Below are 10,219 nucleotides of genomic sequence, written 5' to 3'. Positions count from 1 at the left end.
TGAGAAAATGGAATTAAAATATGAGTTTATTTTGGTGCAAAACTTTTTGAAATCCATGAAGTGTTTTTCATATTACACATTTCCCATGAACATTTGAAGACCTCTAATATTTCTAAATTGTTTTATTCAATAGTATTTTCCTTTTTTTACGATGTGAAGGGCATCTGCATTCTATATTGGAAATATATGCATCAAGTTTACTAAGTGTCCAAATAAATCACACTGTGTTCTAATTTGATAACTTTGCCCTCATGTAACCCCATGGATATGAAATTATAGATGAGAAACACCAAGGTAATTATTTTATGAAGGGAAACCAGTGCTCTCGCATGCCCTATAGCCTTTACAAAGATAAAAAGAAGGAGGGATTTAAAAAAATTAAAAAACGCCTCATTAATGGCTGCTTGCAAAACAATTGCAGTCATTTTCCTGGCTGAAGACTAAATTATTGTGCATTATAGTGTGCATGTCTATGATAAGTAGATTACTATAGATCATTCTAAAAGAAGGTAGAGGGAAGATTGCACTAACATTAGCTTCTCTGGTATTTGCAGGCTGTAAATTTTGTTAAATGATAGATGCAAAGATGGAAGACAGATGGATAGAGGAAAAGACAGAATCAGATACTGGATGAGTTAGCACTGCAGCCTGTGCCTCAGCGCTGTCTTATTACCGCAAGGCTAGCAAGCATCAAAGTCCCCCACAGCCCCCACTTCCTCCCCCTGAAATGTACCGATTTATATGAAAATTAAGATTACAAATTAAAGCCTGGCTATCCCAGAGTTTTCCAGTTCATCAGCCATCCAATAAAAATGATGTCAAGCCTGTATGCATAATTCCCAGAAGATTACTTTGTTCTTACAGCTAAGCTCTGTCCCTGATATGAAAGATCTCTATCCACTTTTATTGAAATAAAGAACTAACATCATAATCCCAATATTGAGGTATAATCTTCATTATCTCCTGACCCTCTTGAGGTTCTCCCAATCTATATTACTTCAGATTTGGTTTATTTATAATCCTTATGTATTTACTTTTATTGAGATAGGATTAAATTTTTTTAAAAAGCTCTAAAAAATCCTTATGATCTCATGATTGAGTTTCAACTCACTAACAATCAACTAATGTGTTAGACTTTGTTTTTTTTTTTTTTTTAAGTGGTTCTTATAGTTATATAGTCCAAGCTTGAAAAGCATTAATTGGTCCCAGGAGTGTCCCTGTTTCATTATATGAATTATTTCCAACTCAACATGGTTTGTGAAATGATGGCATCATCGCCTTCTCCCCATTTATTACAAAGATGCAGGAAGAGGGTCTATGAAAAGGTAAATATAGACATAGACTCATCCCGAGTAACTTTTATCTTTTTTCTTAGGAAGTTGTGTTTCATACCTATAGTTAATTACTGTTAAACCACAATCCCCCAACCTTCTCTTCCCCCAAAAGCCTTAATGGCCTCTGGCTATGCCTCAAGCTGTTAACTACCACACTAGTCATTAATGGTGGTCAAGATGACTTCTCAGCGATTGTTGCTCACTTAGTTTTTTAATAGACAAATAGACTTTGGTCTGCCTGAAGAATAAAATGGTACTTTGCCATCATTTTTTTTTCTTTCAAAAACACAAATGCCTATGAAAACCTATTGCACGCCTATTGTACTGTGATATTTTCAAGGCATTCATATATTATTTTGGCTATATTTTCAGAATGAAAACTGGGTTTGCACTGTTCAAGATTTCACTGGCAAGCATCATGCTTTCTTATTTAAAAAAATTTTTTTTTGCTATTATGTTTGAAGAAACACATTGTCATCCACTGACAAATGACTATTTCAGATTATTTCATGGCACTCCTATTAACCTGCTTGAAGTCTAATTTTGGTAGGATTAGAAAGCAGGGTATATGCAGTTACAGTATTTGAATATTCTCAAAGCAAGGACCTCAGCTTACAAGTCTAGGTATAGTGAATGAGGTTAACTACTCTAAACACATTAAGAGATTTGATAAGTGTTCTTTACTTGTGCATCTTATGTTCACCTTTTGGGCAAGGATGTGTTAGGAAAATATTTGGTTTTTCAATTTGAAAATTGAATTACAATATAAGTAGTTTAATATTGGCATGAAATACACAGGTTTTTCCAATTAAATAATATGTCATTTGATTTTAAAAGGACTCTTGTTCTACCATTATTGATATAAAATGGGATTGGATATCAATTTTACTGGCTTTATTATTCCTCATCAGTAAATCTTTGCTTTTCATTAATTCATAATTTCACTTGAGCTCCTCTTACTGCGTGGGCATTCTCAGAGACACTCAAAGGAGAATGGAGAAGGGACTGAGCAAACATAAAGGCCTATACACACTGAGTCATCTTTTTGTTTAAAATGATATTCAAATGTAAAATATTGTATTAGAATGCTTAACCTTGTTAAAATTTTCCTCATCAACTACAAGGGAAGCAACTAAAACTGATATTTTTGTATACCTAATATTTTCTGGATATTAGTCTAGATAATTTACACAAACATTTAAATGTAATCCTTATAATGACTCCGTAGTTCTTACCACAACCATACAATTGTTTCTATTTTATGAATGTGGAAATTGAAACTTTAATTAATTGTTAAACTTTAAATAATTGTTGAAGATAGGAGATAAGAAACAAGAAAGTACTGGAGGAAAGATGTAGAAAAGAAAGTTTCTGAGCTTCAAATACAACATTGTTTACCTAGTATCCTATTCCTTACTTTGCTTATAGATAGGAAATGCGTTCTTCCTTTCACAAAATGACAGGACACTTCATGGTTTTCCTGTTTATTATTTCTCCTCCTCCTCCTCCTGTTCCTCCTCCTTCTTTTTTTCTTTATAGAGCAGAGATAAAGGGAGAGATAGGGAGAAAGAGAAAGCACCTGCCCCCTCAGGGGAGAATGCATCATAATCCCTTTTTCTTCTTTCTCCTCTTGGGATTTTGGGCATGCGCAGACACACAGCATGTTTTTTAAGCCACCTGGTCCAGAACTCAGACTACACCATCAGGCACATGGGGTCCAGTTGCCTATACCACCGTGCCACCATCTGGTCTGCAATATAGATTTTCTAAGAGGTAGGAAAACAGTTATGTTGATGAGATAGATTTCTTCTACCAATCAGAGATGCATTTGAATTAAATGTAAATGTTCTTTAGAGGAGCAATTAACAACCAGTTATTAATAATGTAGTGTGAATTTAAAAAATTGTGTATGGGTCCATAACTGGCTTGGAGGTTAAGGCACTACATACGACATGGTCAACCAGTTTAAGTCCTAGACCAATGCTGGGCCCGTGTGTGTGTGTGTGTGTGTGTGTGTGTCCAAAATCCTGAGGGGAGACTAGAGGAGAAGGGATTGCAGTGTGGTCATCTCTCCTGGGGTGGCCCCCTCCCTATCTCTCTCATCTCTTTCTAGTAGAGCATGTGCCCTATGGCGAAAACCTAAGTTATATATGGGAGTTGGGATTATTTTGATGGAATTCTAGTAGGGGTATACAACCTAAGTTGCAGAAGAATAATGGACTACTCGAGTATCAGGGATGAGTGAAGAATTCAGGGAGAAAAAGTGAAAATTCATTTATGCCCTTGGCTTAGCTTAGCCCTATCTGACATAAGAGAATGTGTACCATGTCCTGAAAAGGTTTATAATTTATAAAGCTCTGAATTTTCAGGGATAAGCCTTGAATTACAGGGTGATTGTAAAAGCTTTACATTCTAAGATAAGCCACTCTTGTTTTTTTTCCTGACTAAAGATAGAAACTTCTGTTTTATAGCAAGATTGATCCCAATGTTTTCCAGTGAGAATTATACTGGAATAGAAAAATTTAAACTATAAATAAAACCTTCTTTCTTTAATCAGGGTGGCCTGTTATTCTGAAAGCTACTCCCTTTCATTATGTAAATAAAAATTACAATCAGCCATTAAAAAAATGAGTCATACTTTTTCTGGACAAGGATAACAGGACACCCACATACAAATTTCATAAACTATCCGAACTGATTTTTTATATCTGAATTCAGATGCCTGTCATCCATTGACAAATGACTATTTCAGATTATTTCATGGCATTCCTACTTGCCTGCTTCAAGTCTAATTTGGGTAGATTGCCATCTTTAGAAAGCAGGGTACATGCAATTATGGTATTTGAATATTCTCAAAGCAGGGACCTCAGCTTACAAGTCTAGGTATAGTGAATGAGGTTAACTACTATTTGATATTACCACTCATTAACTTAATGCAGTTGAGGCATAGATGCTTAGCTTTAGGCTTTAGCTTAGATTAATGGATAGAAACTACCATCTCTGCCCACCTCCAACAATTATAAAAAGAGAATAAAAGCAAAGAATATGTATAAAATGTTGGAAAATATATCATAGATTGTTGCTTTTCACACTGAGAAATGCTTAACAAGAGGTACAGGAGACTCAAATTCTGTATCTTTGACGTCCATATGTATACCTTTCTAAAAGAGCTCATTTTAGGAAGATACTAGTAGTTCTTTCTCAGTTATCCCTCACACTAGTGCTTTGGCCACTTTAACAAAAGAAAAGCCTACTTCTCATCCACAAGGAATATTCGTAAGTAAGGCATGTTATCCAAGATGCAAAAATGTCTTGGATGCCAAAGCAGTGATCAGAAATGCTTGTTTCCTAGAAGTATCCTTATGCAAGGGAGTACAGAATTTTTCAAAATTCCTTTTTAACGTCTATTATTTAACAGCCAAACTTTCGTACCTGCTTTCAGGAATAAAAGTAGGACTATGGGACTAGACCCTTTGCTTAGAGTTCTGATGGTGGACGGCTAGCCAGATGCTTGCTCTAATGTACCATCATGGCTAACTGAAGTTTTTGCATATGCAAATCTTCAGTCACTTTTTTGTGTGTGTTGTGTGAATCTCTTCACTCAAAACCATGTAAATGGGAGAGTAGTACAGTTTTATTTACATGAATAATATTACATAGAAATGCTTAGGTCATAGAGAGCAAGAAAGAGCTGTTGTTAAGCCACTTTTTCTTTTTAAATGAATATATAGAAAGTTGATTTGCTGCATTTACAGGAATTCACTCTATTTTATATTTTTTATTAAAGTATCAACATATATGCACACATTTATCATTGCCAACATAGTTATTGTTTTTATGATAAATCCTCTAAAACACTGTATTTCTTTTCAACTGCTCGAGAGGAAAAAGAAAATGATACTCGTTATTTTTGCCAGTTTAAATTTGGGAATAAAAACCTCTGAAAGAAAAATGTTAGCAATAACATTTACATGTCTTTTTACAAATTACAATGCAGTTTTCTTACACTCTCGGTACACAATAACCCTCAGGGCATAGAAGTTATTTTTATCTCTATTTTACAAATGAGAAAATTGACATGCCAAAGGATATCTAGGTAGTAATAAGCCAAACTAGCACTGAAATTTAAGCCTTTGGACCCTGAGGTCTGTGATTTCCCACTCTATTAAACCTCTTCTTATGAAAATTGCTCAACTTGCTGAGAACCGTGTTCTCTAAGTAAGCTTTTATAATATGCTGTTGATGTGATGACCCCATTCAAAGGGGGCAAAAATCTATCTTAATTCTGGTTAGGAAGGCAATGTATGTATGATTTATAATGAAAGGATTTTTTCCCCTTAGAACGTCACAAAATGTAATTCCTATGCCCATTTAAGGAAACGTGGTGTTTAAAGAACCCTTCAAGTGCACCTCAAGGAAATGATCTGTGTCTTTCAAGATTTCAAAGAAGCATTCATGTCTAGGAAAAGGCATAAAGGACCTTGATAAGTCACTTGGTCTGTTTCATTGGTTTTTGGCTGGGCTCTGTGTTAATAGCATTTCTTACTCAGAACGCCCAGATGGTGATAAAATATGAAGAGCTAATGACACATGAGTGGAAGGACATGTGGTTCCAGACTTGCCAGGTGTCTGGTCCTAACTGGACACTGCAGAATTTGAGTTTTCTCCCTGGAAACAAATTAGGAACATTTCATAGTGTGATTGTATCTGAGTGTTCTCACACTTCAGACTTATGCTAAGTTGTAGCTATTGCAAGTTGTAGCTATTTTTTATTTGAAAGCAAAAGGTCAGGGGAGGATTTAATGACAATACAAATAAATGTCTCTCTATATATGATCAGATTTAAACATATTAAATATTTACTTATGTAAAAGCTTGTGCATGTCCTTATACTTTTTCATTAACTAATTATCTTTTTATTTTTTTGAGAGATTTTTGCTATAGGGCATGTGCACTTGCTGGAGACAAAAGACAGAAAGTGAGAAATCACTGCCCTACTCCATCCCTCCCCAGAGAGATAGCCACACTGTAATCCCTTCTCCTCCATTCTCCTCTTGGGATCTTGGGCTCACATGCATACATGTCTGGCATGGGTTTCAAGCCATTGGGTTTAGGGACTTGAACCACAGTCAAGCACGTGGGAGTCCAGTGCCTCAACCACTATGCCACCTGCTGATCCCAAATTAATAGCTTATCTTTAGAGCAGTCTTAGGTTTACAGAAAACGAAGAGTTTCCACATGGCACATTACCTCCTCTGATACGTATCTTATAATAATATTTTTTTTAAATTGTTATATCTGCCCTTAGTTCTTTGCTTGTTTTAATGAATTAATTTGAATCTGGAGAGTACTAGGCTGCCCTAACCTAGTGGTTAAAGGAAGTCAGATCCCACATGGCCAAACATGATTCAAATCCCAGCCTTGGTGGCTTGAAAAATAAGCTAGGCACATGTGTGGCATGCTCAAAATACTATCAGGGTGGAGAAATGGAGAAGAGATTGTGGCATGGCCACACCCCATTGGTGGTGCTTTTTCCTCTCCCTGGCAAGTGCATGTGCCATCTGAAAATAAAATAAAATAATGGTGAGAGTATTACCATGGAAAGGCCCCCTTCAAATTATACTTATGAACAAATCAGTGCCTTGTATAATAGGTGATTTTTCGCATGACATTGTGTAAAACTCACCTGGCGGCTTATTAAACACCCAACTCTCTGATCCTGTAAATCTGAACCAGAATAAAAAAGACTGCCATTTTTAATGTAGTACCCAGGTGATTCTGATATAATGGATAAATGCACTATCCTTTGAGAAACATTGGGCTAGAAATTCTTAGACCTGGATGGAATTTTTTCTCTCTAAAGTGTTCCTCATACCACCTCTCCTCATACAAAGGTCTGCTGCTCCTAAAACTTAAAAAAAAAAAAAAAAAAGAAAAAGAAAAAGAAAAAAAAAGAGGACTGGAGCAGTGGTGGTGCAGCACACTGCAATGTTGTGGTCATATGGGATGGTCCTGAGGTCTCCATGTACATGCCAGGTGAGCATACCAGTGACTGGGCTCGGGGGAGGGGGGATCACTGCATAAAGACCCTGTTGGAGGGACCAGCAGATGGTGTTAAGGGTTATGTCTCTGGACTCACACATAGTCAAACGCAGTTCAAGTCCTGGACCCAATAGCTTGGTACTTACACTGGGTGCGTGCACGTACATGCCCAAGACCCCAAGAGGAGAACAGAGGAGAAGGGACTGTGGCAGGGCCAACCCCCCTTGGGGGTGATTTCTCACTTTCTGTATCTCTCTGTCTCTCCAGCAAGCACACACACACCATATAGCAAAATTCTAAAAAAAATAAAAGACCCTGTTGGGAATGCCTGTCCCCAGTCCCAATGGAAAAAATAAACAAACTTAAAATGGCTCAATAGTCCTTTTAAAATCTCCTGTCAAATGTTGTCAGTATGTGCAACTGATCTGAACAGAAAAGGCTCAATGAATGATATATAAATGTTTATGATATGTATGAAAATATCAACATCTCTTATCATAAGGATAATGCAAATCAAAACTGCAGTGAGGAATCACCTAACCCAGTGAGAATGGCTATGATAAAACAAACAAACAAAAACACACAGAAAACAAAGAATAATAAGTGTTGGTGAGGTTATGAAGAAAAGAGAACCCTTTGCACTGCTGGTGGGTATGTAAAGTAGCATAGCCAATGTGGAAACCAGGAAAGGTGAAAAATCTAAAAGTATAACTACCATATGATCCAGTAATGCCACTATTGGCTTTATGCCCAAAGGACAGGAAATCACTCTGTCTGAGAAACATTTACACACCCATGGTTATTGCAGTATTATTCACAATAGCTAAGACATAGAACCAACTTAAATGACCAACAAATGAAGAATGGATAAAGAAAACATGGTGCACACATGCACGCACACACACACACACACACACACACACACAGAATGGAATACCATGCCTATAAAAGAACAATGGTATCCTGTCATTTGACACAAAGTGGATGAACCTGTTATAGAAGTCATAGAGCTAAATGAAATAAGGTAGGCTATGATAGACAAATACTGTTATGCCCCTGCACTCTATGGTGAGAACTGAAGGATTTGATGGTATGAAAGTAAAAAAGAGCCAAGAGTAAATACCAGAAATTCTGCAGGGTGGAAGGTGGGGAAGATTGGGAGAAAATGACTAATGAACACAAAAATGAATGTAAATAAATGAAACAGGTTATGAACTGGACCTCAACGAAGTAAAAATGTCATTGACAATTCAATATATGCTTAAGAAAACACTGGGTTGTGGGACCAGCAATTAGCATAATGGCTATGTTGCTGGACTCCCACATAGTCGACCGTGGTTCGAGTCCTGGACCCAGTGGCTTAAACTCATACCAGGCACATGTGCGTGCATGCCCAAGATCCCAAGAGGAGAATGGAGGAGAAGGGATTGCAATGTGGTCATCCCCCCTAGGGGGGTGATTTCTCACTTTCTGTCTCTGTTTCTGGCGAGTGCATGTGCCCTATAGCAAAAACCTCTTAAAAAAAAAAAAAAAAACCTCTCCAAAAGACAAAACAAAACAAAAGCCCACTGGGTTGTCAGAAATGTCATGACTTCTTTTTTTTTTTTTTAAGAGGTTTTTGCTATAGGGCACATGCACTCGCCAGAAACAGAGACAGAAAGTGAGAAATCACCCCCCTAGGGGGGATGACCACATTGCAATCCCTTCTCCTCCATTCTCCTCTTGGGATCTTGGGCATGCACGCACATGTGCCTGGTATGAGTTTAAGCCACTGGGTCCAGGACTCGAACCACGGTCGACTACATGGGAGTCCAGCAACATAGCCATTATACCAACTGCTGGTCCCCCATGACTTATTTTTATATAGAAAAAGTATGCCACGATTTCTCTGATAACCCAGTAGTAGGACTGTTACCAAATGTATCCACATAATATAATGCTCAATGTTGAAGGAATGTGTATATATTACATGTCATATGCATGTGTAATATGTGTGAAAAGTTACTGCACCCCAGGGAACCAGCAGTTAGCATAATGGCTATGTCACTGGACTCCCACGTAGTCGACTGCGGTTCGGGTCCCAGACCCGGTGGCTTAAAACTCATGCCGGGTGCGTGTGCGTGCGTGCACAAGATCCCGAGAGGAGAATGGAGGAGAAGGGATTGCGGCGTGACCATCCCCTCTGGGGGGGTGATTTCTCGCTTTCTGTCTCTATGTCTCTGTCTGGCGAGCGCATGCGCCCTATAGCGAAAACCTCTAAAAAAAAAAAAAAAAAAAAAAAAAAAAGTTACTGCACCCCAGTAAGATGTACAATTACATGTAAGCCAGAAATCACAACTTTCAAATACAGAAAAATTTAGTGTCTGAGTTAGTTAACTCATCGACCAATGAACACAAAAAATGGAGTGTTAAAACTGATATTTTTAAAAAACACATGCTGTTTACTTGTTTAGTAGCTGAAGATGAGGAAAAATTATTAAGGCATTCTAATGTAATAGAATTCATAATGTGATTTTCGATGCATTCCATACACTGTGTATATACACTTCTGTTATAAACATTTTGATGAAATTAACCTGGAATTTTTTTTAGGCCATTATTAAGCTATAGACTTTATGTGACAAAATCTCATAAACAGGACTTATGTTAGTGTGTATTTATCAATTTATCAATTCGGAATTATTTAGGGTCTAATCTAAACTGACCTAACACCTAGTCACATATATTTTATACTGAAATGACAGAATTGGATATGAGCTTTAAGATCCATATCGTTGGGTTGTGGGAAAGTCATGACGCTTTCTACATAGAAAAACAAAGAAAAATACAGCATGACTCTTCCG

This window comes from Tupaia chinensis, unplaced genomic scaffold (genome assembly GCF_000334495.1).
Source record: "Tupaia chinensis unplaced genomic scaffold, TupChi_1.0 Scaffold000318_1, whole genome shotgun sequence".
Classification (NCBI taxonomy): Eukaryota; Metazoa; Chordata; class Mammalia; order Scandentia; family Tupaiidae; genus Tupaia; species Tupaia belangeri.
This window is presented reverse-complemented; position numbering follows the sequence as displayed.